We start from the raw sequence: 6,944 nt of genomic DNA on the forward strand, positions 1-6,944 counted from the left end.
GTGTGTGTGTGTGTGTGTGTGTGTGTGTGCGTGTGTGTAAAGAGATACTCTGTGAAGTCCTAGGTGGGCACATATGGGAACTGAAGGTAATAGCAGATGTTTTCTGTATGTCTGTGATACCCAGGGCTCCTAATACAACCTCATTAGGTGACCAACATCCTCTATGAGATGAGGACACTCATGAGCCTCATTGTAAAGCTAACTGAAGATCCTATAGGTTGCTGACAACAGTCTGCCATATTTCCCAGTAATGCTATACCACAGATGAACCTGATTGGTACCTCCCTTTTTAGGTATGACTCCCCACACCCTTAAACACACAGTAGCACTTCCTTTATGTCCCATGTGACTGTGAGAGCCTTCTCACTCAAAGCAGGGCAGGTTCCCTGTGACACCTTAAATTCTTGTATGCTACAGGCAGCTCCTCGAGGCCATACCCTCTTTGTTTCTGCAGGATCCTGCTTCCCCCCAGGGCTGGAGTCCTGTCAGTCCCTGCCTGGCCCATCTATTCCTCTGCCCTCTTCCTAAGTGTTCAACCTTAGCTCGTTTCTAATCATGTGAACAGCAGTGGAAGGCTATTCTCCTGTGAGAAACGTCTGCATTGGGATTATTTTCTGTAAGGTATTTCTAGAAACAAAATGCCTGGATCATGTAGTATCTATCTTTAATTTTTTCATAACCTGAAGCTTATTGTTGTAGACATAATGTGTGAGAACCCACACTCCCACAGGCAGTGCATGAGGGCAGACATTCCCCCTGGACTCCTAGTGCACAGGAGCCTGAAACAGCAAATCTGACTGCATGTGGAGAGGCTGAGGCAGGGTGGGGGCTGACAGTTTGAGGCCAGCGGAGGCTTCTCATGCAGACAGTAGATCTAATTTAGGACCATCACCACTGAGGTTTGCGGTAAGGTTGTCTTTCTATGTATGTCAGGTAGACAGAGGGGCATCCTTTAAGTCCAGGGGCAACTATAGTGAAGGAACACGCATGGAGACCCGGAGGTGGCAGGGGCCTGAACACTCAGAACCCCAGATTCTCTAAGGCTTCCTGCAGGATATCACACTCTACGCTTCCAATGACCTTTAATGTATGTGCTATTTGTGTCCCTGTTCCCCTCTCTTGTAGCCCCCTCCCTGCCCTCCAAGCAGTGACATGTCCACCCCAATCGTCCTCCTCTCCTTCATACTTCTGACAGCTTAGGGACCTGTGTCTCTTTTCCTCTCTACCAGTGCTCAGCCTTGCAGCAACCATAGATGGAGAGCAGCCTGCGGGACTCAGTGGGGCAGCAATCCACTCCCTCTATCAGAGGATTAAAACAGGGACATGGAGAAGTGTGACAAATCCCATGTCACACAGCACGCAGAGCAGAGAGGTGAGGGAAACAACAGCCCTGACTCTGAACCGAGGAGAAATCCTGTGGATTCAACACTCTGGGTCCCTCTGCTCTATTAGAGCCCACTCTGCCGCACAATCTGCACCTAGTGTTAGGCTGGGGTGCCATGATCCTGGGATTCTGCACTGAGTCCACTCTCAGTCCCCTTTCCTGAGTCCCTTCCACACCTGCACACACAGGACAGCCTTGGCTTCCTCCTCTGTCCCCACAGGCTAGCAGAGGGTAGCTGATGACAAGGAGTGAGCTTCTCACCCACCTGGCCACTCTCCATCCAGGTACTCTACACAGGTCACTCTCTGCTATGCCTCAGTTTCTCCACAGTTCCTGACATAGCATAGTCAACAAGGACCACATGAGCCAGCACCCCTTAGTCATCCTGTACATCTTACTAAAACCTCGTTCTCATTGATCCAAGAACAGACCCCAAGACAAGTGTTGTTTGTCCATGCAGCACAGGTTGCTATCCCTGTGTCCCCCAAACTCTTCCAGTTTCTTCTTCTGTTTTTTATCTATTTAAAATGACAGACCACGAAAAATGGCTACTTTCCCTCTAGGGTCCCTGATCATGTCTCAGGCTGACTTGCAAGAATTGTCAGGGCCCAAGCAGTGTGGTGATCCCATCTGTGGCATTCCACACCCTCTCCTTGGATTAGGGCAGAAGAATTGAGAGAAGTAGACAGACCTCGTTCTGACTGCAAGTCCAGCCATGCTGCTGCTGAGTCTGCGGCCTGAACCATTGTCCAACCTTGTTGAGTTCAGCCATAAAATGGGGCTATAACCCTCCTCCTCCAGAGCACTTGAAAGGATAAATATGTGGGGACAAGGATCCACAAACTCACCTAGGAATCTTCCCGTAACCAAGGCGTGTTGGGTCCCAGCTGTCCTTAGCTATGTGGAACCAATCACTGGCTGCATGTGTGAGACACAAACAGACTAGATCTAGGCTCTCCATCCGCAGTGCCTGAAAGTGAAAGAAAAATTTCTGGTTGTGGTCTCTCATGATAAAACAACCCAGCAGGCATATGCCTGCCAGGCACCACCCTACTGATGCCCCATGGCCAGGAGCTGTTATGCCCAATAGCTCGTCTGGCCTGGGTGAGATAAGAGTAGACCAAGAATGAAGGTTGCTGATGTGGCTTCAGCTGGGTGCCCACTTCCAAGGAAAAGAACACATTCGTGACTGTGATGATAAGAGAATGCTGGTCTCACAACAGGGACCAACCTTGTTTCCATGGATTGGAGGAGAGAGAATAAACTTGGGACTCGCCACAGTCATGGGTACATTTCTCATGCCTCTCTCAGGACTTTCTGATGATGGAAAGGTTCAGAGTAATAAAAGCTTACTATAGCATGGCTGGGAGGAGAGGGTGGCCAGGGAGGAGGGCACCAATAGGAAGGCAGTCATGGTCTAGCAGAGGGCACTTAAGAGGCACAAGGGACATTGCTTCCCTCCCAGCTCTGACCTCAGGCTTCATGAGCTGCAGAGCTGTGCATGGGTGCCCTCTACACACTGTCTGCTCTGAGGGGTCCATGATGATATTAGTGCCTGTCTTCTGATTTAATCAGAGTTCCCAGAACATCACAAAGAATGTGTGGCTACAGATAACTCCCAAAGTCAGTGCGATTGAAGGAAGATCTTCATAAATCCAGCATGAGTGGGTCCTATGTCCCCATCTCAGATGAAAACTCTTCCCTTGTTGCCTCTTACAATTTGAGTGGATTTCCTAGCTGCACTTTATTATTGGTGTTCTCCTGGCCACTTTCGTCCTTGCAGGCAGCCTTGCTTTATTCCAATGCAACACTGGCACCTAGTGTGGTGTCTGTTGCCTGGTGACATCTGTCTGCAGGATCTCGAACGAGACCTGCCATGGGGGTTTAAAGCCAGTGAGGGACGAGAGTCATCCTGGAGCCAGGGCTAGTGGAGGTCTTCTGCTCTCAGCAGCTGACCCTGGGTGCTTTATAGATGGGGGGGAGTGGGCTGTGGGCATCTGTATAGAGCATTCCGCAGGCAATAGATGTGGGGCCTCACTTATGGCTCTGAGAGGCTTTTGTTTTCAACTGCATTGTAAGTTGCCAGGAGTACTTAAGTTGGCCAAGTCTAAAACAACAGTCTTAATTAGTTGCTTGTATCTTGATAATGTCTTAGGTAGGGTTTCTGTTGCTGTGATGAACACCATGACCAAAAGCAATTTTGGAGAAAAGGGTTTGTTTAGCTTACACGTCCCTGCCAAGGCCCATGATGGGAAAAAGTCAGGACAGGAACTCAAACTGGGCGGTATCCTGGTGACAGAAGCTGACAGAGCAGTGATGGAAACTGTTGCTTTCTGGCTTGTTCCCAGTGTCTTTCTCTGCTTGAATTCTTGGCGCAGTCCACGGGTATTGCCACCCACAATGTGTTTGCCCCTCCAACGTCAATCACTGATTAAGGAAGATGACAGTGGCTTGCCTAGGTGTCAGAGCAATGCTGAGACAGCTTCATATTGGACGGTGGCTCTTATTTAGATTGTTATCCTCTTTATATGCTCACCTAGTTAGGTTCCATTGCCGAGCTCTCCAGGCAAGCACAGACATTCCTGCAGCATGGAAGCCTTGGGGCAGCAGATGACTTCCCAGCAGCCAAGAGAGGGAAGACTCTGGAAAGGGGAAACCCTCACGACTCTTTAACACTCTCTGAGCTTGGAGATTTGCTCTGATCCCACATCCCCGTGCTCATCCCCAGGGTCACCAGTGGACAAATATTTTGGTAGTGATGTCATTGAGTGAGGGCATCTTATCAAGTGCCTGTCACCAAGGTGTCTTGACACTACTTTACACACTGTTTCTGTGCACTAAGGATCATAGGCTTCTCTGTTGTATCAAAGGTTCATGGCAAAATCATGGAAGTAGATTAATTGAATTTTGACAATATTTAGTGTGATTTAAATTAGACAAGGGTTAAGGGCCCATGTTAGAGCTAAGCCAACCTTTTCTCAAATGCTTGACCACTGCTGTCATGGGGAGGAGGAAGTTGCCCTGTCTGATGCTCTGAAGAAGCACACAGCACACATGGGAGTGGCTGACGACAGAAATCTTCATTAGAAAGGCATGACAGGAAGAGAGCTTGGGCAGTTTTCCTTGATTGAAAGGGAAACTGAAGAGCCCCTCCGGAAAGTCCCAGCCCAGTGATCATCTTGAGTAGGCTCACAGGGACTGTGCTCTCTGTAATGTCGTGCCCAACTCCTCCAGCACTACCTTAGGAGTCCTGGCATCCTGGGTCTAGCTCTGCCACAGCAGGTGCAGCCTGCAGCTCTCAGCAGCTAGGTTGTGGCTGCTAGTCACAACTGCTGTGATGGTGCTAGTGCTGCAATTATGGAGGAGTCGTACAGGCAGGCAGCTGCAGCTGAAGCCAGGTGCATGGTTGGTGCAGGTACAAACACACGGATGGAGCTCCAGGGTATAATGGGCAGGCAGCTGCTTCTTACTGGGGCCCTGATGTGCAGCGAGTGAGCTTAGTCAGGTGCAATGAAAATATCATCTTGCACCCACCCACTGAGACAGTGGAGCTGATCTAATGGGAGCTCACCAAGGCCAGCTGGACTGTGACTAAAAAAGCATGGGATAAAACTGGACTCTCTGAACATGGCGAACAATGAGGGCTGATGAGATGCCAAGGACAATGGTACGGGATTTTAATCCTATGCAATGTGCTGGCTTTGTGGGAGCCTAGCCAGTTTGGATGTTCACCTTCCTAGATATGGACAGAAGGGGGCGGACCTAGGACTTACCACAGGGCAGGGAACCCTAACTGCTCTCTGGCCTGGAGAGGGAGGGGGACAGGAGTGGGAGGAGGGGGAGAAGGGCGGGAGGAGCGAGAGGAGGGTGGGAGGAGGGGGAGTGAAATGGGAGGCTGGGAGGAGGTGGAAACTTGTTTTTTTTCTTCCTTTTCTCAATAAAAAATAAATTTTAAAAAAGAAAGCAATAAAATAAAAAGAAAATACCATCTGAAATTACACCTAAGGTGTGTCAGTATATGCCTTGTAGAGAATGGTCTCCCTTACTTAAGATATCTAATTGTGTGTGTGTGTGTATCTGTCTGTTTGTGTGTGTGTGTATGTGTGTGTGTGTGCACGTGTGTTAAAATGCAGAGATGCCCAATCATACTACAAAAGCATTTGTTCAACTATGTTCATAGCAGCACTATTTGTACTAGCCAGAACTTGGAAACAACCTAGGTGTCCCTCAGTAGAAGAATGGATAAAGACGGTGTGGCACATATACACATTAGAGTTCTACCCCGAGGTGAAAAACAATGACATCTTAAATTTTGTATGAAATGGATGGAAATAGAAAACACTCTACCGAGTGAGATAACCCAGATTTAAAAAGAGGAATATGGTATGTACTTACTCACACGTAGATTCTGGCCATAAACAAAGGACATTGAGCCTATAGTTCGTGATCCTAGAGAAGCTAAATAAGAAGGTGAACCCAAAGAAAAACATATATTTATCCTCCTGGATATTGGAAGTATACAAGCTCGTGGGGCAAAAGTTTTGAGCATGGGGATTTGGGGGGGGGGTTGGGAGAAGGGTCAATATGGGAGCAGGGAAGAAGATACCTTATCTAAGGGAGCCATTTTAGGGTTGGCAAGAGACTTAGCTCTAATTGGGTTCCCAGGTGTACAAGGGCTGTCCCCAGCTGGGTGGTTGGTCAGCAGAGGAAAGGGTTTGTGGCACACTGCATTCCCGTGTGTCCTAGAACCCAGTTGGTGAGCTTCGGTCAAGGGGCTGGAGGTTGAGAATACACACTCAGAGACAGACCGAAATAAACAGAGACAGACCAATACACGGACCTCTCAACACTGGTTCAGAAAGCCCCTCTTTAATTAAAACCATGGAGGCTTAAATACACTGCAGTCAATGGCCAAAAGGTGAAAATCCCATCCTCTGATCCTTTAAGCTAGGCACAGCTTCTAGGAACTTCAATTAGAAGGTTCTAGCAGGGAAGAGCAGCTGAAGGCCAGGACTCATTAGTCCCAACAAGGGTGATTGAACTGGCCTTGTCCCATAGTCACACTGATGAATATCTCAAATATTACATGGAACATCCTTCTGGCGATGGATGGAGATAGAGACAGAGACCCTAATCAGAGCATTGGACTGAGCTCCCAAGGTCCAGTTGAAGAGCAGAAGAAGGGTGAAGATGAACAAGGAAGTCAGGACCGCAAGGGATTGGTCTATCCACTGAGACAGTGTGCCTGATTTAATCGGAGCTCACCAAGGCCAGTTGTAGTGGGACCTAATGAGCATGTGATCAAAATGAACTCTCTGAATGTGGCTGACAATGACACACCCCACAACTAGAGCTTTGGATGTTCAGTGTCCAAAAGGAGAGGCAGACGTGGGGAGAAGAGCAGAGGAGTGGATTCTGTACAGGTGGATGCGCATCAGCGTCCTCGGGAGACACTGGGCTACTGCGATGAGGTCAGTGAGCAGCCAGTGAGGAAAGGAATCTTTGGGAGCCGGTTACCTTTGACAGGCTTCACAGGGACACCTCCCAGATGCCTCGGTTT

The sequence above is a fragment of the Microtus pennsylvanicus genome, chromosome 2, assembly GCF_037038515.1.
Source record: "Microtus pennsylvanicus isolate mMicPen1 chromosome 2, mMicPen1.hap1, whole genome shotgun sequence".
Lineage (NCBI taxonomy): Eukaryota > Metazoa > Chordata > Mammalia > Rodentia > Cricetidae > Microtus > Microtus pennsylvanicus.